Here is a 13,457-nt window from a genome sequence, read left to right as displayed (position 1 = left end):
TTCACCTCATCGTAATACGGGGCACAACACCACAGACATCCTGGCGTTGTTGAGAAGTTAAAGTGAAATGATGCTAATTAAAGCTTCATTTTATACATCAGGCACTGTTCGCATCTTTTACATACGTTAGCACATTACTTACAACATTTTATGAGTGGTTATCTTTTACAGAGGAGATAACCGAGGCATGAAGAATGCAAACAACTTACCCAAGGTCACACCTAGCTGGTGGCTGGGCTGGGATGCAAGCCCAGGCCAACTGGTTCCACAGTCTATGTCTTTGACCCCACAGTCTATGTCCTTGACCCCTCACTATAGACTGAACTTTGGTGTCTCCTCAAAATTCATAGGTTGAAACCCAGCCCTCAGTGTGATGGTATTTGGAGGTGGGGCCTTGGAGGTGATCCAACCATATGGGTAGAGCCTTCATCAATGAGATTAAGGCCGTTATAAAAGAGACACCAAAGAGCCCCCCTTAGCCCTTCTTCCATGTGACAACATAGTGAGAAAATGGACTTTTGTGAATCAGGGAGAGTCCTCACCAGACACAGAATCTGCCAGTGCCTAGATTTCCTAGTCTCTCGTATGGGAAATAAATGTTGGCTCTTCAACCCCCCCCCCCAACCCCCCGTTGGTGCTATTTTGTTGTAGCTTCCAAACTAACTGTACTTCATCATGGCTCTCCAACAAAGGAAGCAGGTGAACTTCGACGGACACGGGTCGTGGGAAGTGTGCACGTCCTTTCTTTCACCTCCATGAGGACTAGCACGGGCACTGAAACTATTGTTTGGACTCTCAAGTGTGTGCGTTGCATGTCTTGTATTTCTGCCCGATGACATACGAGGGTGCGGAGGAGGTCTGGGTTGGCTCTGCCTCCTTCTAGCTCCGTGACCCTTGGCAAATCATCAAGCTCTTTGCCCCTCTACGTCTTCACCTAGAAGATGGGGTTGAAAATACTTGCCCCCAGTAATTTTACAGAAATATCGTGAGGGGCGCCTGGTGGCTCAGTCGGTTGAGTGTCCAGCTCTTGATTTTGGGCTCAGGTCATGATCTCATGAGATCAAGCCCCACATCAGGCTCTGTGCTCAGCAGGGAGCCTACTTGGGATTCTCTCTCCCTCTCTCTCTGCCCCTCCCCTGTTCGTGTTCTCCCTCTCTAAAAATAAATAAAAATAAACATTTTTACAATTTTTTTCACGTTTATTTATTTTTGAGAGACAGAGAGATAGAGAGATCAGGAGAAGGGTAGAGAGAGGGGGACACAGAATCCAAAGCAGGCTCCAGGCTCCAAGCCGTCAGCACGGAGCCCTACACGGGGCTCAAACTCATGAACCACGAGATCATGACCTGAGCTGAAGTCAGACACTTAACCAACTGAGTCACCCAGAACCCCTAAACATTTTTTTTAAGGAAGTATTGTGAGCTATAAAGAGAGAACAGATGAAGAAGTCCCTTGAAATTTTAAGTCCTCTGCAAATGCTAGATTTGTTCTATAATACAAGGGTGATCTTTTAAGATAACATGCCAGAACTTAGCCTCAAAATGAGAGCTGGTCTTTCCAAAACACTGTCCTGCTCTCCTACCAAACTGTGGGCTTATTCAAATGATGCCATTTCTGCTCAAGATGTGTTTGGAATGTGTCTTCGGAAATTACCTTTACAGCTGAGAAATTACCTTTACAGTGCGAAAATCAGTTTTATTAACTTACAGGCCTCCATTTCACTTGGGGAACCAAAAATAGTATTTCTGAGTTGTTCTCTCATCTTATTTGTAAGAGGCAGTTCTGAGTGATTGACATCTGTTAAAAATAGTGAAATCCGGGGTGCCTGGATGGCTCAATTGGTTGAGCGACCGACTTCAGCTCAGGTCATGATCTCAGGGTTCCTGAGTTCAAGCCCCACGTCGGGCTCTGTGCTGACAGCACAAAGCCCGCTTCATATCCTCTGTCTCCCTCTCTCTGTTCCTCTCCTGCCCCCAAAATAAACAAAACATTAAAAAAAAAAAAACACCGTAGTGAAATCCACCTGCCAAGGGGGCAGATTTGCCTCACGGAGACCATGAGAGGAACTTGACCTGGAACTGACCCTGAAAGGGGTATCTGTGTGCCACAGCCACATTTTACACTCATCAGTCTCAGACAACTATGCCCATTGTGCCAGCCAGGTCTGTGAGCGAGGGCTCCGCCTGTCCAAACACCAGGAAATCCATCCCTAGAATCATCTCTGGACGGAGAAGAACCTTAGAAGTTACGTCACATCTGATTCACTCCATTCATGCGTTTCTTCAAAAAAGCACTCCCGAAGCACTTTCTCGACACATATGAGAATGCAGAGGAGAAAAGGGAGGACGGTGCCCTCAGAGCACCCGCGCTGTGCGAGAGGAGCACTCGGGTCAACACCCAAGTGCACGGAGTGGGCTATGCATCCTGCTGGACACCCACGGCTGTCGTGAGAAGGAGGGCCCTCCGGAGGCGCCGATGAGGGAGGCAACGGACCCGGTTGGAGATAGCAGGTTGAGTAAGGGGCAAAGCATCCGAGGAGAAGGACGCACAGGTCCCCAGGCCTCAGGAGGAGAAAGCTCGTGGTGCCTCCGGACCACAGCGCCACCCGGGAGCCCCAAGATGGAGCTGGCCCAAGACCAGTAGGTCTGCCCCATGGTGTAGCCCGTGGACCAAGTGCTAAACCGCTTGACAATATGTCAAACTCAGAGTGGGTCCCCCTACCAAAATAATTCAACTTTCAGCTTCCCTAGAGGAGGCGGGCGAAATACATGTGCATTTCTCCGGGGAAAGTCCCGGCGGCCTGAGAAGCAGTGGTGTTGGGCCTGCCCTCGGCCCTCTCAGCCCGAGTTTGTCTTTCACACAGGGATCTTCAGCAGAAGACGAGGCAATCATATCCGTGCTGGGGAGAGACGATCGCTCCGGCAGCAGAGATGGGGGGGGTGCACGCAGTGCGGGGAGGCAGCTGGGCCCCCACGGGCACGCAGAGGGGGCCCTCACCAGGGAGGCAGGCGGGCGGTGGGGCTCAATTCCTGTGGTATTTGGGCTGAGGAAAATCCTCACGCCGTGGCGCCCCAATTAGAAAGTGGCTCGAACCAGGCTTGAGCCCCGAAACCGAATGAGGGTCTTTTTCCCACCAACGGTGCGGCCCCAAATCAAGCAAATGAAAATACTATGTTCGGAAGCCAAATATAATTGGCGGAGGAGGGAAGAAAGTGCCAATTTTTTTTTTTTTTTTTTTTTTAGAACACTTGAGTTGATTTGGGTGGTCAGGAGAGAGTTTGGATTTCCAGCAATTGCCAGCTCAGTTCTGCACGCCCTGATGGAGCTAACGTGCACCAGGCCCAGAGATGGGCTTGAGGACAGAGAAGAGTGACACGGGGTGGCCCAAAGAAGGCGCCCTGGCGTTCCAGGCGGGCCACGTCTTCATCACGTGGGACTGTCCTGCGCATCGTGGGGCCTCTAACATCCCCGCGGTCTGGGTACTAAAGGCCCGTGGGAGGACACCCCACCGTCACGACGACAGTCAAAACATGCTCCCCCACATTTCCAAGGGTACCCTTGGGCGGTGCTACCGCCCGGCTCGAGAGCCACCAGGCTACGGACAAAAGTCAGGGGAAGAGACACCCTGGACGCATCTGTAGAAGAGTCACTTCCACAATCCTGCGGCGATGCGGTTACGAATAATCCGATGCCAACCTCAGATTCTTCCCTGAACGTGCCCCTTTTCATGCCCCTGCGCCTTCCCGCCCGCTCTTTCTTCCTCGGGCACACTCTCCTCCCGCGCTGATTTGCCTGGGCGAACTCTCTGCGTCTGGCCCGCGGTCAGAAGTCAATAAACATCAGCCATGACATCGATCTGGTCTTCCGAGACCATTCCCGCCTCACTGGGGAGAAGAGGGCCCCCCTCCGTGTCCGCTTTGCTTTGTGCTTTTCTCCATTAAAACAGTGGCCAACCTGACTTGGGATCATCTCTTTCGAAAGAGAACAGAAGTTTCTAATGTGTGAAAGCAACGAATAGGTAGTATCTTAATTTGCCCAGGGATCTGCAGGAACTCACAACAACCCAAAGAGGAGACGGGTATGGTAATATTTCTATTTTGCTGAGAAGAAAACCACAAGCCCCCTTCTCCCCAGAAAACTACCACGTATCAGGTGTTTCACTGGTGCTGGGCAGTGGACTGTCACGGCCATTTAAATGCACTGAATCATTTAATAGTGAGTAAGGGTAAGTCGTTCGTTCCCCCAAGGTCAAGGGCAAACAGCTGAGCTGCACTCAGAAGTCTTCTGCCGCCTCATCTGTGGGGCTCGTGGGAGGCACAGCAAAGAGGCAGGACACAAAGCAAATCCCAAAGGCACACATCAGGATTTCCAAGAGGGCATATTCAGGCTAGAACTCTCTTTACCAAAGGATTTCAGGATGACGACACCTTAAAAAGCATAAGCTCTCCTATTAATTTTTAAGTTTTTCCGACGTGCAAGAATCCGTTTTCTCCCCCAGTTCTGCGGAAAGTCACCAGTGGCAAAAGGCAGACCCGGGTCCCTGGGGACCCAGACCTCCCAGTCGGTGCCAGGGAGGCAGTGAGGGTCCCCGGCCCCATAGGAGAACCATCTGGATTTCCCTCCAGGCCCTGCAATTCCCCCGCTGGCGTGTGGGACCAGGTCCGTGGTCCTACTTGCTCGGAGCTCACCTGGGACGGAACCCGGCACGGGGGAAAACCGCGGGGCATGCTTGGCTCCAAAGGCACCCGCTCTGGGCTGAGGTCGGGGGCTGCATTCTGCATTTGCCTCGACGCCTGGGTGGTCTCCATCGCGGGTGGCAAAGAGCACAGATTGCAGCAATTACTGAGAGACCACAGAAGTGGGTAAAGCGGCAAAGCCTGGGCTCCACACCCCCACCCCTGCCAACCGCCCCCTGCCACCCACAGGGACAAGCCGTGTTTCTGGCCGATCACTCACGGGGCTCCTTCCAGAGCCTTCCTCTTGGGCCGGACAACCCATTACCCGTTACTCCCCTCTCTGAGCCCGTGTTTACTCAGATACAAAAACAGCACTAACGATGTCAACCCCTGAGGTCCGACGTGAGGGCGAGATGGGGCCTGTTCAAGTGCTCATCGTAGGGGAGGGCGTGGTGGAGGGAGAGACCTTCGCATTCACGAGGCAGAGAGGGTGAAACCGTCTATAAGGAATAGATGGACCATTCCAGATCCTCCAGGAGAAACAGAGATGGAAAAGATACAGCCCCGGCCGTCACCGCCCTGCCCCAAGGCCTGCTTTTCATTTTCTTTCCACTTGGAATGACCGACGGGACAGCAACTGAGCACCTGGTGGACGGGCCAAAGGCTGCAGGAGCCTGGGGCTCGGGGAGGATTAAGCTCCCAGCAGCTCGCCTGTGCCGACCCCGTGCTGCACACATCGAGCGTCAGCAGATTGCCTGACGTTATCCCGGAGTCGAGGCATATTGTCGTCGGCCGTACAAAGCAGCGGCGTGACTTTGGACCTCAATTTCGCCATCTGTAAAATGGAAAATATGACGGGCTCCCTCTGGGTGTGTTTAAGAAGGTTAATATCCACTTCGTTGCTTAGTACCGCATCTGTTACCTCAACTGTGGTTTTTATGAAGCAATTGTATCTAGGGGCACCAGGGTGGCTCCGTAAGTTAAGCGTCTGACCCTGGACTTCGGCTCAGGTCATGATCCCACGGTTCGTGAGTTCGAGCCTCACGCTGGGCTCTACGCTGACAGTGCAGAACTTGCTTGGGATTCTCTCTCTCTCTCTCTCTTCTCTCTTCCCCTCCCCTGCTTGTGCTCTCTTTCTCAAAATCAAGAAATAAACTTTTTAAAAATTAAAAAACGAAACAAAGCAATGATATCTAGATATTCAAGTCAGTTCCAGATATTCTAGATATTTAAGATACTATCTAAGTGTCCAAAACACTGTGGGTGCTTGACAAGGGTTAGCTTTTTTGCCATTACCCACTCCCAGCCCAGCCTGAGCTCCGTGGTCTCAGCCTTTGGCATAAAGTGAGCGTACCAACAGATGGGCTGAAGACATGAGGTGGAAGAATGAGGGCTTCGCGCTGGTAGGTTTCCTCTAGATCAGGGACTGGATCACCGTGTGCCATAGCATCCTTTTGGGAACGTGAGCATGCCTCTCCCCCTGCCACACACACACACACACACACACACACACACCATTAATATCTCGGCAATCTTCAGGTTCCAGGAGGGGATCCATTTCCAGATGCATTCCAGCCCACTGCTCCTTGGCTGCGGTGCAATCAGGCCCCAAGACTGCACATCAGGGGAGCTGAGCCCTGACAGCCGGAGCCAGCGCCCCCCCGGCCGCCCCAGCGGGCCCCACGCCTGCCTCTCCTTCAACTGATGGCGACCCAGCGATCCGGGCCCTGCCGTCCCCGGCCCCGCTTTGTCGCTTTCCCCACCAAATCAGCCCCACGCTGGGAGTCGGAAGGCTAGCAGGAAGAACTCTAACCTGAGCCTGAACATCTCCGAGAATGTTTTTAATGGACCTGTGCTTTCATATGGCAGTGTTGCAAAAGCACAGACAGAAACAGTCACTGCAGAACATTTCCCCTCCAGCCTCCCCGTCCAAGGAGATGTTTATCTGCATCGAAAATGCGTTTGTCTTGGAAGGGCTGATGGCGGCACGGGGTCAGGCAAGGTAGGGAAGTGGATTCCTGGGGGCAGGGCCCCAGCGTGTCCACCACCAGCAGCCCTCGGAGCTGGGGACGTGGAACCAGCTCCCAGCCACCTCTGTCCACACACACGGAACCAGACGGCCCCAAATGGGAGTGGTCCTCCCCTCTCTGGAAGGAAAGCAGCTGCTCATTCTCCTTCTTATTTCCCCCTTTCCAGACGCAGATCGGCTATCCTGCAGGTCTGAAAGTAACAGACCCATGTTGTTGCCAGACAATGGGATTCTTTTCCCTTACTGGTTGAATCCGGGTCTTTTTTTAATATAGCGTATGGAATTTTCAATAAAGGAGCTCAACAAGCATGTACTGAAGGCCAGTTATAGGCCAGGTGGCCTAGCCCGGAGCTCGGGCCGCAGGGAGGCAGCCTGGCCAGCTTCCCCTTCCCACAGCTGACACGGGGCTTGCCCCGTGTTGCTCTTGACCGGCCCCAACTCCTCTTGGAGTTTGGAGAGCCCACTGTTTACCCAGGTGCCTTCTCTTGGACCTGGGCGATTCCCTTCAACCTCTCGGTTTCTTTCAGCAGCAGATTCAGACAGTTCTAACCGCTGCGTGACTCAGCCCATCCTTCTCCGTGGGGCCCCTGCGGCTCCCATCCTGCTCACCTTTTATGATTTCTACGCAGGCTGGTGCCAGAACCCCATTCTCGGACCCCTCCGGGTCTCCACTTCTAAACCATCTACGCTCTGCATCCATAACCATCTTTCTCCAACACCTGACCCAACCCAGCTGAGGCATGTTTGATGGGTGCCCACTCCCTCTCCTATGAAATTATTCTTACTTTTTCTTTCACAAGGCCCTTCTCAAGCGGAGTTCAGCTCGACACCCCTCTTGTCTGCAATGACCCCTCTGTCCCACCGACATTCCCGCAGGGGCTCACCCACAAGGAAGCTGCCCAACATGGCATCAGACTCGTTCTCCATCATCCGCCATCGGGTAGCAGGAGTGAGCTGGGCACCCCCTCCCTGCCTCAGTGGATCATGTTAAGCCGCCTGCCTGGTTGCACGTTGGCCACGTTACCTTCACGTGAGCATCTCTGTTCAAGGTAACCACATACTCCCTGCTGAAGGGGGCTCATGTGTGCCCAAGGAGGTTGAAGGGGACGAGGGGACGAGGGGACTCTTGGGTGGGGGGCTGAGGTGTGGCAAGAAGGCTAAGCACAGTCTCTGGGCACAGAGCACTATCACTGTTCAGCGGCAATGGGGTGGCCATTGCCCACTGGGGATCCTCATGGAACAACTCCACGCGGCCACGCTCCAGAGAACCTGCCTGAATTATTTACAGACAGCGCACCCTTCACTGTCTGCAGTGAACAGTCACCTTCCGCCATCACCTCCGGGGACAAGGGGACGAATTCAGTGCGTGCTGGAGAGCTAGGTCCGGGATGGAGAAGAGCTTACCAATTAACCCTAAGGTATAACCTGCTGACCGAACGCTGCCTGTCCCAGGACGCCTTCTACTGCTTTCTTTAACTGGGAAAGTCCTTCATGGTGCAAGAGCCAGTTCGTACCCCCGCCCGGCGTGTATCTTTCCATGACAGGCCCAGGCAGACTGAACTGTTACCTCCGCTGTGACCCTAGGACATGTTTTTCATACCATTCTTATGAAGTGACCGTTGTTTACCTACATGTCTTTCGTTTCCCCTGGACAATGAGTCCTGAGGCAGGAGGGGGGTTTCCTTTATCCTTGGGTCCCTGTGCTGAGCACAGTGGCTGGCACAAAGTAGGCACTTAATACATAATGGGGTTGTCTTTGCAAGCATTTCTCTATTTTCTCCCACGGGCCGGCCACTGGGCAAGGCCCTGTGGGTACAAAGCCATGCAGACCATTAGACGTGAGAGGCCTTCTGTGACCAACCTCAGTCCCCATTCAGGAAACATTGCTCTCTGTCCCTCCCGCCCGGCAAGGGGTGGAAAGCCACCCCTTTCCCTTATAAGCCACATCGTGCGTCAGAATGCAGTCTGCGTTATGGCCTGAATGATCTATTTTCCCGAAGGCTGTTAAGGGATCACTGAAGAATGCCTAACAGCCAAAAGTCTATTTTGAGCGAAAAGGAGACGACGGTCACTTCATCTTTGCCAGTATTGTCCCCTTCCAGCCCCTGGGATCCTCAAAGGCTGAGCCTCCCATGCCACATCAGCATGTGCCTTTGTCCCCAGCTGTGACTGTGCCACAAGGAACGATTCAGACATCTCACGGGGCCGGGGAGTTTTTATTTTGACTGCCAGTCTGTTGCAATATTTAGCAAGGAGGCAGGGGAAGTCATTACACTGTGTGACTTCAATATTATAATAATAACTAGCACTCGTTAGCTTGCAAAGAGGGCTCAGATGTGCCACACGAACCTTTGAGCAATGATGCCCTTTATGTGCATTTGCCTGAATGCTCTTCAAACAGCTCCACAATGTGCACCATTTTTATCACTCTCATTTTATAGATAAGGACACCGTGATGCATGAAGATTAAGCAATTTGCCCTACGTCAGACAGCTAGTCAACGCCAGATTCAGAACCTGTATCGGATTTGCGTGTCTTCAAAGCATAGACCCACACACAGCCTTACAAGTGCACTGATGGCTTGAACCAGCTCCTACTGGCTCCAGAGACAGCCTCCCGGCCCATGCGTGTCTTTTCCCACCCCCAAGGGCAGTGACGCCATGTCAGTAGCTCGATCCCGACCTCAGTGGGAACACTTCCCACCGCGGAAACTGACAAGCGCTAGAAATCAGGGTCTCTTCTTTCCTTCTGGAGATACAGCTGTCAACCACTGACCAGCACACCATTCAAAGTGTGGCTTCCTGACTGGGAGGAAGAAAAAGAAGGAAGAGGAGGAAAGGCAGAGGAATTTCTGTTCTTCCTGAGGCTTTAATTCTACTGACCCACTTAGAGAGTCGCTGCTGGGATAGCTCAGCTCAGAAGGAGAGCTTAAAAAGGAGGTGAGAGTCTACTCTACACTCTCTGGCTCTACACCCCCAGGGCCCTTCCCTCACCCAAACCGAGAGCCTGCTGCGGGCCAGGCCCTGTTCTTGGGAGCTGACAGCAAAGGGGCTGAAATCTTTATGCCGAACTTCTGATCTTCCAGTCGGAACTGTAGGACACGCGGGCCCGTGAGTCGGGGCTTCGAGCAGTGTCTGGAAAAGGAGAACAAACAGGAGGAGATCTGGGGAGTACCCACGTCGGGGAAGCGTCCCGCTCACAGGCTTCTCGCATAGACGGGGCTCCAGGAGCACCTGTGACATGGGGCAGAGTCTGGGTCATGTGCTGTCACCCGGCCACACCTGTGGGGAGAAGTGGGCTGGGCTCCAGGTGTGGCCCCAAGCAAGAGACCCAGCCTGAGGCTAATTTCTTCTCAGCTAGAAGACAGCTAGCTAATCTATTGACTTTCCAGTTCAGAGCTGAGAGGGGAGAATAGTGATCATGGGGGTGAGGCCTCTAGAACCAGTCTTGGGCGTCCAAATCCTGAAATATCCACAACATTTAGCTCTGAGGTATTTGGTAAGTGGCTGCACCACCCCTGGGCCTCAGATGGCTACCCTGTGAAATAAATAAATGAATAATTTATATATATACACACACACACACACACACACACACATGTATATATATGTAAATTACATGCATGTATATGTACATATACATATGTATGTATATGTACATATATGTGTATATATACATATATATACATTATTCACTTATTCAGAATATATATTTATATATATAAATATAAATAAATATAAATAATATATATTTCAGAATATATATGTGTATACATAATTTATATATATAAATAATAATATATATTTCAGAAAAAAATATATATATATACACATATATATGTGTGTGTGTGTACATATATATATATATACACACATATATATACAGATTGCTCACACTTGGGCAATTCTATGTACCAAGAATTTGCACTCTTTTACCTCACTGAACCTTCACAGCGATCCAATGTGCCTATCATCCTGAGAAGGAAAACCATCTGAAAGGCACAGAGAGGTTTAGCCACTTGGCCCAAGTTCACACAGCTGGAAGGAACAGAGCAAGAATACTACTCGGCGATGAAAAAGAATGAAATCTCGCCATTTGCAACAACATGCCTGGAACTGGAGGGCATTATGCTAAGAGAAATCAGTCAGTCGGAGAAAGACAGATATCATAGGATTTCCCTCATATGTGGAATTTGAGAAACTCAACACATGACCATAGGGGAAGGGAAGGCAAAAGAAGATAAAAACAGGGGGGCAAACCATAAGGGACTCTTAAATACAGAGAGCAAGCTGAGGGCTGATAGAGGCGGGGGTGGGTGGGGTAAATGGGTGATGGGTATTAAGGAGGGCACTTTTCGGGATGAGCACTGGGTGTCATATGTAAGAGATGAATCACTGGGTTCTACTCCTGAAGCCAAGACTATACTGTGTATTAACTAATGTGAATTTAAATTAAAAAAATATAATAATAACCGAAATCCAGGCAGGCTGGCTCTAGACTCTATGAACATAACGCCTACTCTACTGACCATCTTGGTAATAAAGGACAAGACCTGTGTCTGTCTCATAAAGGTATCATGAGGATTAAGAAAGTTAATGTATGCACAGTACTCAGAAAAGCATCTGGCCTTTACTCCTTCCTTCCTCAGTGAGGACAGACAGCCAAACGATCCCCTGGCCAGATTTGTTCACTAATTAGCAAGTATTTATTGAGGGCCTACCTTGTTCCGAGCCCTGAGATAAGCACTGAAGATGTCGACAAGCCTGAGGCAGGTCTTGGCTTGGAGGAGCATCCAGTGGGCAACCCAGACAGGCAAAGAGACAAGGGAAATGGTGCCCGTGCAATGCGGACAGAAGGATGGGGCCTGGGGGACACAGGTGAGGTGGGACCGGCTGTGGAGGCTCCTCAAGTTCTTAAAATAGGTTAGGGCACAATAGGATTAGTATTTTAGGTACATCCGGTCAGTGGGCCTGAGGGGGCAGCCTGGGATGTTCTCAGAAGAGGAGCTGAAGAGCTGACTCAGGAGTGCTTGTGTGTGTGGTACTCAGACCATGCAGGGACGCAATGTGGGGATTGCAAACCCTGTCCCCTGTCCTCACTCTCCCCCTTGGCCCGATGTTAACAGCTCGGCGTGTATCCTTCCTGACTTTTTTCTACAGATTTATTTATGTGCGCGTGTATGTAATCCAGTAACTTTAAATGAGAAAGTGTGTGTTAATATCTAGGGATCAGGACACCTGGGTGGTTCAGTCGGTTAAGCGTCCAACTCGTGGTTTCGGCTCAGGTGATGATCTCATGGTTCCTGAGTTCGAGCCCGGCGTGGGGCTCTGTGCTGACAGCATGGAGCCTGCTTGGGATTCTGTCTCCCTCCCTCTCTGCCCATCTTCTGCTCACTCTCTCTCTCTCTCTCAAAAATAAAATCAAATAAACATGATATATAGATAGCTAGGTGATAGATAGATAGATAGATAGATAGGTAGATAGATGATAGACAGATGATACATAGATAGGTATCAGATATGTCTATGGTTCACAGAGACTCACAGGTCCTAAGATTAGTTAATGAAGATGCGGGCACTCAGGCAACAGCAAGACCCCCAGACTAGGGCTCTGATGCCTCAGGTTCTGAGCTGGACTCTGCCTCTTACTGACTGTGTGTCACTGGACAAGTTTCTGCCCCATTCTGGTCCTCTCAAGGTTGAACTGGAGGGTCCCTGAGATGGACCTTTCTCATTTTCCCACTCCACAGCTACACACACTTCTCCTGGGAACTCCTTGTCTGTTTTCTCTTGGAAACATCCCCTTCCCCACCCCTAAATGGTCTGAAAGGAGATAAGTTCAGGCCTCAGCTCTAAGGGTGGGCTCTGCGATCAGATCTGGCCAATCAGGACCCCAGAATCCTCTGGCCCCCCATGATTGGTCCTGTGGTCTCCCCTACATGATTTTGCCACATGGTCTCTTCAGCAGAGTAGACAGATTTTTTTAATACTATAATTTCATGCGAATGTAGAATTGCCTTCTATTGTTAATGCACTATAAGTTTATATCATGAATATGTGGTAAATTTTGTCAAACATGTTTTTCTACATCCATTGCCATGATCATATGGCATATGGATTGAATATCTGTGTCCTAATACCCATGTGTTGAAGCCCTAACTCCCAGGGTGGCTCTATTTGGAGATGAGGTCTCTAAGTATATAATTAAGGTTAAATGAGGTCATGAGGGTGGGGCCCCGACCCAATGGGATTGGTGTCCTTATGGAAAGAGACACAGGAGAGTTCCCTCTCTCCCCAAAGCACGCACCAAGGAAAGGTCTTATGAGGACATGTGAGAAGGTGGCCATCTGCAAGCCAGGAATAACTCTCACCAGAACCTTGGTCTTGGACTTGTAGCCTCCAGAATTGTGAGAAAATTAATTTCTATTGCTTAAGTCTCCCAATTCATGGTGTTTTGTCATGGCAGGCCAAGTGGACTAATAACACTTGGTTTTTACTTGAAAGTCTTTTCACATGGTGAAAGAATTATTTGATCCGTCTTAAACCAGCTTTGCATTCCTGACATAAACTCTACTTGGTTATGATATATCATCCTCTTTCTATATTGGTGGCTTGTGTTTGCTAACTTTGGTTAAGGATCTTTGCATCTAGGTTCGCGAGAGATACTGATCTGTAGTTCCCTTTTTTTGTAATGCCATTATCTTAGTTTGGCTTCCAGGTAATATTGACCTCATAAAACAACTGAGGAAGTAT

The sequence above is a fragment of the Panthera pardus genome, unplaced genomic scaffold, assembly GCF_024362965.1.
Source record: "Panthera pardus isolate Hobbes unplaced genomic scaffold, ASM2436296v1 HiC_scaffold_7, whole genome shotgun sequence".
Lineage (NCBI taxonomy): Eukaryota > Metazoa > Chordata > Mammalia > Carnivora > Felidae > Panthera > Panthera pardus.
This window is presented reverse-complemented; position numbering follows the sequence as displayed.